Source organism: Nematolebias whitei, chromosome 4 (genome assembly GCF_014905685.2).
Source record: "Nematolebias whitei isolate Nwh7 chromosome 4, NemWhi1, whole genome shotgun sequence".
In the NCBI taxonomy this organism is placed as follows: Eukaryota; Metazoa; Chordata; class Actinopteri; order Cyprinodontiformes; family Rivulidae; genus Nematolebias; species Nematolebias whitei.
In genome coordinates, this window is record NC_056501.1 from 20,670,529 (window position 1) to 20,680,485 (window position 9,957).

The following is a 9,957-nucleotide window of genomic DNA, read 5'->3' on the forward strand; positions in this document are numbered from 1 at the left end:
AGTAGGTCTGGTCCCGGTGGATGACCTGCTCCACAGCTCCCCTCAGCCTAGTTGCCAGAACCTTGGAGAGGATTTTATAATCGGTGCAGAGGAGAGACACAGGGCGCCAGTTCTTAATGTCCTGCAGGTTCCCTTTTTTCGGCAGGAGGGTCAGGACCGCCCTGCGGCAAGACAGCGGGAGCGAACCAGTGAGCAGGCTCTCGTTGAAGACGTCTAGCAGGTCTCCTGCCAAGATGTCCCAGTAGGTTTTGAAAAACTCAACCGTGAGCCCGTCGACGCCAGGAGCCTTCTGACCCTGCATGCTCTGGAGGGCTGCGTGGAGCTCCTGAAGACCCAGAGGGCGCTCCAGGGAGGTGTTGGTCTCCTCAGAGACCTGGGGTAGTCCACGGCAGAACTCCCGATGCAGCTCCTCGTTCACCTGATACTCGCTCTTGAACAGAGCGGAGTAAAAATCCACAGCCCTCCTCCTGATCTGACCTGGTTCGCTCAACCGCTGCCCTGTGTCTGACAGCAGCGAGTGGATCATCTTCCTCTGCCCGTGTTTCCTCTCCAAGCTGAAGAAGAAGCTCGATGGAGCATCCATCTCCGTGATGTTTTGGATCCGGGACCTGACCAACACGCCTTGGACTTTAGTGTCCAGCAGGTTTGCTAAGTCTAGCTTCTTGGATTTGAGAGCTTCAATGTGCTCTCGATTTCCTGTGGATTCGCTCAGTTGTTCCAAATCCACTATATTGATCTCCAGATCTCTGATAGATCTGGTAATGTCACGAGTAACATTGAGAGTGTGCTGTTGACAAAGTTGCCTGATTTGAACTTTCCCGTAGTCCCACCATTGCCTCAGACAGGTAAAATCACCCTTCCTCTGTCTAAAAGCAGTCCAAAAATACTTGAGAGTCTCTTTAAAACTTTGGTCGTGAGTTAAAACCGAATTAAAATGCCAGTAAGCGCTTCTTGGTAAAATGTTTCTGATAAAAACACTACCTAAAAGCAGCGAGTGGTCTGTAAAAGCCACAGGTAAAATCTGGCATGTCCTAAACACGTTAAAATGGTGTTTAAAACAATAAAAACGGTCAAGACGAGCTAAAGAGATGCAATTTTCTTTAAGGTGGGACCACGTGTACTGCCTGGAGCCTGCGTGCATCCTCCTCCATACGTCCACCAGGCCATGGGACGAGACCAGCTGCCGCAGAGCGCGCTGGGCTGCTGGATGAGGCTCTGCATGATTGCGGTCTAAAGACTCGTTTTCTGTACAATTAAAATCCCCTCCTATAAAAACATAATCCTCGGACCCACAATCCCCCAACTTTCCACCAATTTCTTCTAAAAAACGTTTTTTCTCTGCATTGGCATTGGGAGCGTAAATATTAATAAAAATTACATTAAAATGTTCAAAACCAGCCTTGACTAAAAGACACCGTCCCTGAACTATGTGTTGCACCTCTATGCGGCTGGGAGTGAAAGCTCTAGAGAAGAGGAGTCCCACTCCTGCACTCTGGGAGGTGCCGTGGCTAAAAAAGGCCTCCCCTTCCCACTCTCTGCACCACTCTGTCTCATTTGATGCATCACTATGTGTCTCTTGTAAGAGCAGAACGTCAATTTTTTTATATTTAATGGTTTGGTAAACCAGTGCACGCTTTACAGCCTCTCTAGCTCCGTTGATGTTTAAAGATGCTATTTTAAAAGAATCCATGCAAAGTGAGAGGTTTAAAAGCGGGTACACAAAGACAATAATAAATATTAAAATGCTGGTGTTCATCATGTGTTCACAATTGTTTTCTGACCTTGCCCATGATTTTCCTTAATCAAAATACTTCTTGGTCGGTGAACCCAGATTCTGTTTTGTGCCTCAGGTAATGTCTGGCCGAGTCGTAAAACGTCTTCAGGTTTGGGAAGTACTTTTCAACTTTCAAACCTCTCAGCCCTCGTGTCTGTTTGAGGAAGGACAGGAAGGTTTCCACAGGATAGCGGGGTTCAGTGCAGTCAGCCTGTGACACAGAGGCTTCACTGAAGTCTGAGCACCAGCCCTCACTGTCACTGCTGTCCACCCCCTCCCTCATCTCTGCGCACATTTTGCTGGCTCGTGCACTGACCTCTACGTTTTTCCTTTTTCCCCTTTTTTTCACCTGGGTTGGGGCCCCCAGCTCCATCTCCTCTACACCCGCCCCTGCTTCCCCCTCCACACCAGCTCCTGACTTCTCACTGTTTCGTCCTGCACCTTTTATTTCTCCATCCACCTCCACTTTCCCCTCCCGATCACCACACACTGACTGCTCATCGCCCACCTGTATTTCTCGTTCTCCTTTCCTCACCCCCACCTCCCGCTGAGCCTCCTTCTCACTATCTACAACACCTCCATTCTCCTCACCACCACCACACACCTCCGTGCTGTCACCGTCATCCCCACACACACTTATGTCCCTACCCACAGCTGGTACCTCAACATTACTACAAACCCCGTCAGCGGGGGGCGCGGACCCCCCCCGCAGCAGCGGCGGGAGGGGCACCAGCGGCAGCCGCGGAACCCCCCCGCAGCAGCAGCAGCGGGAGGGGCACCCGCGGCAGCCGGGGGGTCCCCCGCAGCAGCGGGCGGAACCGGCCCGGCTCTGTTCGGATACATTTTGATCACGTGCCCCTCCAGGCCACATCCAAAACACTTCATATTTGCTGAAGTAGCAAATAACAGGTATTCAAAGTCGTCAAGTTTCACATGAAACCTGACGTTGAATTCTTCCCCCCGTTTATTCAGGATCATAAACAGTTGCCTCCTGTGAGAGACAACGTGTTTGAGGAGGGGTGATTTACACCCCGTCAAGATTTTTTTAATCGGGGACACCACCTTCCCATGTCTGGACAACTCTTTGATTAAGAACTCGTCACTAATAAACGGGGGGACGTTGGACAGAGTGACCTTCGTGGCTGGCAGCATCAGTGGTGACACCTGCAGAAACAAGTCTCCCACCGATATGCCAGCCTCGACCAGCTGCCGAGCTTTTTCCTCACTGTCTACAAAAATCACTACAGCTCCGTTCATGCGGGCTGCAGACTTGATGGACCCATGTCCAACCACCTCCCCCACCGCCAAACAAACTTCCTCCACGCTACACGAAGAACCAGCACCCACCTTGATGCCATTCTTCCGTGTCAGCGTGGAGAAGTTCCCTGTGCTTCCCACCACCATGGCGTCTAGGCGCCGGCCAGCCAGGTGCACCTGACGGCCACACCCAAACCAAAAAAACAAACTTAAAACGTGGCAAAACTAACACAAAATAACAAGTTAAACAAATAACATGAAACCCAGTGAAAAAACAGTAAGAAAGAAAAGTTAAAGAGTTAGAATTCACGATTCTCACGCTCGCTCTTCCTCAGCTCCTCCACACACCCTCCTCTCACAAGAAGAAGAAGAAGAAGAAGAAGAATGGTGAGCCCAGTGCAAGTTTCTCCTGACTGCTAGCTGCATATCTCATTAATGAGATGAAGTGGGGGAATCAGGTCATCTGGATGATGTTACAGTTTATCGACATATGTTAAATGCGCAAATTTGATTCCGTTTTTTTTTTTTTTTTATAATAGTTGTACTTCCTGGGTAAAATACCATTTTTGTCGTGCTCAAGTTAACGTTAGCTATAATATTTCACCGGAGTGTCAACTGCATCATTTTTGCCCTACATTATAACTAGTCGATCATACTTTGTTATTTTTTTGGGGGACTGAATGAATTAGTACCGGTAGTTAATGTCTGCAGCAAACAAAAGCTAATTGCCTCTCACAGAAAGCTAATGCTATTAGCAGTTAGCTTCACGTTAGCTTTTTGTTGCATACAGAATAATTTACCACATGCTTTATTTTTTATTTTTTTTGTAACTTCGACAGTGAACAGTCAAACTAAGGGCTGCTAGTTCTTACAATCATTCTTGGCGCTTTAGTGAATTTTGCTTGATAGTCTGTTAGTTCATTAAATTCTGCTTTTCTTTTTTTGTAACCGCCACATTGGATTTGTGTGGAAGACACAACAAAGTATGGACCTAACATTTGGAGGGATGAAGTTGTTGAGACATCACCACCAATAAGCCTTCTGATGAAACGCTGGCCGCTCTATACTAATAAGCAGGTACACATATTATTCTGATGGTCATTATCTCTCCAGTTGTACAGAACACTTTCATTTTTTTTTTTTTTTTAAAGATTTGTCTGGAATTCAAAAGGATTGTGGGAAAAGACCTGCTGCAGGAATTTTATTCTGCCCTTGATGATCACACTACCCGTCTTATGGAAATGTTTAAAGCTAAGAGAGGCAGCATGGGTGAACATTTGGCACAGCTTTTGCAGCAAATGCAGGTAATACCAGGACAAAACAAAGCACAAATTGTCCGTGTGTGTCTTTGTCTGTGTGTATGAGAGACTTTTTCTTTTAACATATTTATCCATTTTTTGTCTTACAGTCACTGGATCCCACTGAAAAAAGAACAGTCATACTAAGAGGGCTTCCTCACCTACTTGGAGACAATCCTACGGAGTTCTTCAAATCTAGTTTTGTAAGTATACATTTTGTTTGCAATTGCAACTTTTATAATTTGATGTTTATTGTATAATTTGAACAAGCCAGCAGTGAGAAAGAGGCCTGTCTGCAGATCAAAAATAGAAGTTAGTTCTATTTCGTATAGGCTTCGCCCTTTAAGGCTGTCGCTGATGGGTTTATCCCGATATGCGAAGCATTGCACTGAAAAATTTAGTCCACGCCCACCTGCTGTGTGGGCCCCTCCCGGTCCGTATAAATTATGTTAAGAGTAGGAAATCGGCTCCCATTTTTCCTTCAGCAAACTAATAGCACTGTCAGAAGAAGAAGAAGGAAAGTTGTGTAGATGACCAACCTTTGTTAAGAATGCTTGGCCCGGCAGTCGACCTCCGGTCGTCCGGTGAGTTCTCCTCCCCGAGGAGAAGCTGACGAGCTGTCTTGTTTCAAGGTAAGCGCCGAGGAATATTTCTCAGTGACAGGTCGCTACACGCTGGACAACGCCATCTTTTAATTTTCCTCTTATCGCCAACCCCCGGAGCGAATCGGATGGTTCCTCCAAGACAGGCGGAGCTCAGCTGCAGCCCCACGCTGCTCATTCCCTCCTGGAGGGCGTAGTGTCGGTGGAGGGGGGCTGAGCGAATACTCACCTCATCCCACCTCGTTTCGCATCAGCGATCACACCGCTCCCGGCCGACGTCGCCCTCTGGGGTTGCCCGGCGTAACCCAGGAGGCGGCTGACATGAAGGGACCCTTTTTTACGTCCCACGCCTTTCCCGCCAGTTTGGATGATCCGGCGGGAGGGTCACCGTCTTGATCCATCTGGCCTCGTTTTCCCAACAGGACGTCCTACGGGTGAGGCCACAGCCGTTTTTCCTGGTAGATTGTGGGGCCGGTCTCCACAGTCCGCACCCATCTCCAGAGCAGGGGTTCACCGAGCAGAAAGTCCCTCATTGCCCCCTGGAGCCGAGCCTGACGGAGGCTTCATCAGAGCAAGATGTCCAGGTGGACCAGCGTCCCGTGCCTCCGGTTAGCGTAACCCAGATGGTGACGCCGCTCTCCAACTGAGCTCACCAGCATGCATTCCAGACAGCCGCAGCGAACAACACGTTACGCTGTTGGCGTACACATTCAGAGGCGGGAAGAGACGGTGGGCCCTCTGACCTTCGGCTCGCTCCTCTCTCGTAGCGGCTGTTCGCTAACGGCGCTGTCAGCCTCTGCAGTACGCTCCGTCTGCAGGACAGCTGACGTCATCCCCAACCAGTGCACCTCTTTTGCTGTCTGCCGCCCCGCATCGCAGCCGGAGAACGAGGTCCCAGAGGTTCTCCTGGCTCATCACTCCACCCTCCTCTCAGGAGAGCTGCAGAAGCTTTTGTTTGAGGGCCTTTTCATCAGCGAGAGATCATTTCAAGATGCTCCACGGCTGCACAATGCCTCCCCAGCTCTGCGACGCCAGCCCCTCCCGTCAGACGTCCTCGGCATCCGGAAGTTCAATTTTTCCTGGACTCCGCCAACAGGGGGCCCTCTAGGACAACAAACAGAGCTCAAGGACCAGGTGTCTGTTTGCTGGAGGTGTGTTGATGACACGATGTGAAATAAACATCATTTTATGATGAAGTGTCTTTTAGCCAGGCTGTCAGCACGGATGATCTGACAAGCGGCCCCATCACACACACTCATCACGAATGAGCCTTTTAAGGTTGTTTCATTCACTGCCAGCGATGCCAGCATGCGCTCTAGCGGCACGAGCAGCCTTCACATATAAGGCGCTGCATTATGAAAGCGCGCACGCAGCTCTCAGCGCCCGCCGTTCACGTCAACGTTTAACGTGAGACTGCGGTACGAGCCCAGTAACGTATCGCGCTCTCGGCAGGAGCGACACGCGTTTTCATCGCAGTGGTGTCAAACGCACGCTCCCGTGGCGTCAACAGTTTCACAAGCCTCACAGCGGCTCCGCTCCTTCATCTTCGAAGAACGTTTTCTGAATTAATACTGCAGCTCGTGGAATCACTCAAAAGCTCACGCGATTCGCAGCCAAGAATGAACGTGTTTCTGCAGACTGAGCCCAGTGGTAACCTCGCCCCACTGATGCCACGCGCTGCTTCCTGACCGCACCAGCGTCAAACGCGCGCTCCCGCGGAAATCTTCGCTTAAGGCGTCGCATGAATGAGGGCGCGCACACACGACTCTTCAGGGCACGTCGGTTCATACGTGCACCCTCTCCACGAGCGTTTACACGGAGCAGCTGCACACAACATGAGCACAACACATGAGCTGCGTCCCATAGCATCAGCAAACGCACAACGATTTGCATGCTCCGGGGCACGCGTTTTTTCTTTCTCCTTCAGCGCGCACCAGCTCACATCAGCATGCATGTGAGTTCACAGCATCAACGCGTGCCCGCTTGATAACTTTATAATGAGTGGCAATGAGTGCACGCTCCAGACGGATAGGCGAACCGTTTTCATCCGGGGATTCACGCTGCAGTACAGCTCAAACCTGGTGCGGAGGAACTCTAATGACGTTTTCTGTAATTTCTAGAACATATCTCGTCCCCTCTCGCAGAAGCTCAGGAAATTCTGATTTAAATGTAATTCCAGAGTCTCAGAAGGAGAAGAAAACGCAGGGTTCCTCTCTCGTCACTCCCTGGTCCCAACGAACCGGAGAGATGAGATTTATTCTAGATTTGTCAATTTTGAACTGTGAGAAACAACATTCCATTAATGTGCCCGGGCCACTCTGCAGCCGCTGCACAGAGCAGGGAGGAGGAGTCTGCTTTATCTGGACACCTGCTGCTGCTGAGCAGTTTGTACAGACAGGTGGCAGCAGTGAAACTCACGTGAACCGGTTGAGTGATATTGGCTGTTTCCATCAGCAGACCTACGTCACACATGTCAGACTTCACAAAGGCACACACATTTAACGAGCTGTGGGGGCGCTGTGGTTCTCCACACAGCAGCTTATTTAAATGTTTTTGGAATGTCGCACGGATTCTTTGAATGTGACTCAACACTGACCTTGAACTGCAGAGTCATCAGGGTTTTTGAATCACACAGACAGCAAGTGACTGTTGCATACATAACTGGCAGGAGATGTATGCACTCAACCCATGTGCCACATTGTGAGACAGATGCTGTGTGGGGCACACCCAATCTGCTCTCCATTGGAGTAGGGTACATCTCATATATTCTGAACAGGGGACGGATGTGATGTCCAAAGACGGTCCTTTGCGGCACAGGGACCTGGGACCTTCCACCCAGAGCTATGGCTCAGACACGGCAGAAATCCTGCGAGTGGCTGTGGACGTGTTGCAACACGAGAGAACGCTCAATGTGAACTATTAATTATCATGGAGCCACGGGACAATCCACCACTAGGGGTGGACGTGCCTGCTCACAGCCTGTGGTCGTAATGCTTCTTCACCTCCCTCTCTCCCTCTGATATCACGGTTTTCTGAACCGAGCTCAGGAGGAGGGACTGACAGCTCTTCTGTCCCAAATGCGTGAACGCATCATCGTTCCCAGGCTTACGACACTTGTTATCAGGGCGCTCGTGGAACCTGCTGTGGAGGGAGGACGCTCTCCTCCAAGCGGGAGGAGCGATCAGGAGTTAATCAGAATAGGCCAGCACCTGTGGTCTGGCCGCTGTGCGGATCCTTTTGAGAGGATGGATCTCTCTCAAGATGTAGTGCGTACGATTCAGGATTCACGTGCTGCAACCACCACAGCGCTGTTCACATTAAGTGGCCAGATTTTCAGCGCTGCTGTACAGAGAAAGGTGTAGAGGCCATTTCATGTTCACTAGGTGGTGTGCCGTCCTTTCTGCAGCAGCTGATGGACAGAAATCTGGCGTTCAGCACGATTATCGCATGTTGCAGCCATGTTTTCTTGTCTCAAAGTTGTCGGAGACAGAACAACCTTTAATCATCCTCTGACTGATTATTTTGACTCAGATTGAAATAGCAGCTGTGGGCCTGTTTGCGACACGAGAAAACGCTCAGTGTCAATTATGGTTTTCTCTGAGCCCGGGAGACGAACCACCGCTGGGGGTGGATGCGTTTGCCCACATTCCATGGCCCAAAATGCTTGTGTACGTGTTTTCCTCCACCTCCTCTGATTTTACGGTTCCTGAACAGAGTTCACGAGGAGAGATTGACAGCTTTCTTGGTGGCCCCCGAACGCATGAGCGCACCATGGTTCCCAGTCCTGCAACGCCTGCTGTCGGGGTGCCTGTGGAAACTGCCGTGGAGGGAGGTCGCTCTCCTCCAGGCAGGAGGAGCGACCAGGAGTTACCCAGAAATAGGCCAGCACCTGTGGGTCTGGCCGCTGAACGGATCCGCTTAGAGAGGATGGGTCTCCCACAGGATGTAGTGCGCACAATTCAGGTTTCACGTGCTACATCTACCACAGCGCTGCACACATCAAAGCGGACAGCTTTTCAGCGCTGGTGTACAGCGAAGGGTGTAGAGGCCACTCGTGTCCATTAGGTGGCATGCTGTCCTTTCTACAACAGCTGATGGACAGAAATTTGGCATCCAGCATGATTAAAACGTACGCTGCAGCCATCTCTTCCTGCCACGAAGGGTTCGGAGACAGAACAGTTTTTAATCATCCGCTGATGAAGCAGTTTCTAAAAGGTGTACAGAGACGCAGGCCTGTTTCACACCCACTTTTTCCACAGTGGGATTTAACACTGGTCCTGCCTGTCCTGATCAAAGTTCCATTTGAGCCTCTGGATCAGGTTCCATTTAAATTCTTGTCTCTTTAAACAGCCCTGCTGCTGGCTTTAACATCCGCTAAGAGAGTGAGTGATTTATCTGCCTTCTCTGTCGCTCCGTCATGTCTTAGAATTCAGGCTGACTGCAGCTCAGCTGATTTAAGACCAAACCCAGCTTTTATGCCTAAAAACATCACGAGCTCTATTAAATCAAGAGCAATATCGTTGGAGGGGTCCCCCCCCCAACAGATCAGAAGAAGTAGCGTCTTTTCATCTTCTCTGTCCGGTGCAGGCGTTGACATATTACATAGCATGCACAGCTGCAATGCGTCAACATTTGTTTGTGCATTATAGAGATGCATCTGCAGGTCGCCCGTTATCCACCCAGCGCTTGTCACACTGGCTGTGTGAGGTCATTTCGGAAGCCTACAGAGCATCAGATTTAGAGCCACCTGTCAACTTCAGAGCACACTCGACCAGGGTTATCGCATCTTAGACTGCTTTGCATAATGGTATGACAATGCAGGACATTTTGCACTGCGGCCGCGTGGTCAACACCCTGCTCATTTATTCGCTTTATCTATGTAATGTGACGGCTCGTTCCATGACACATTCTGTCTTTAGTGTTTTACAGAATGAATATTGTTGTTTCATGGAACTCCGTTTTACTCACATCTGTCTGCATGCATTACAGTGTGAGATGTTATCAATCACAAATTGTGATTGTTATT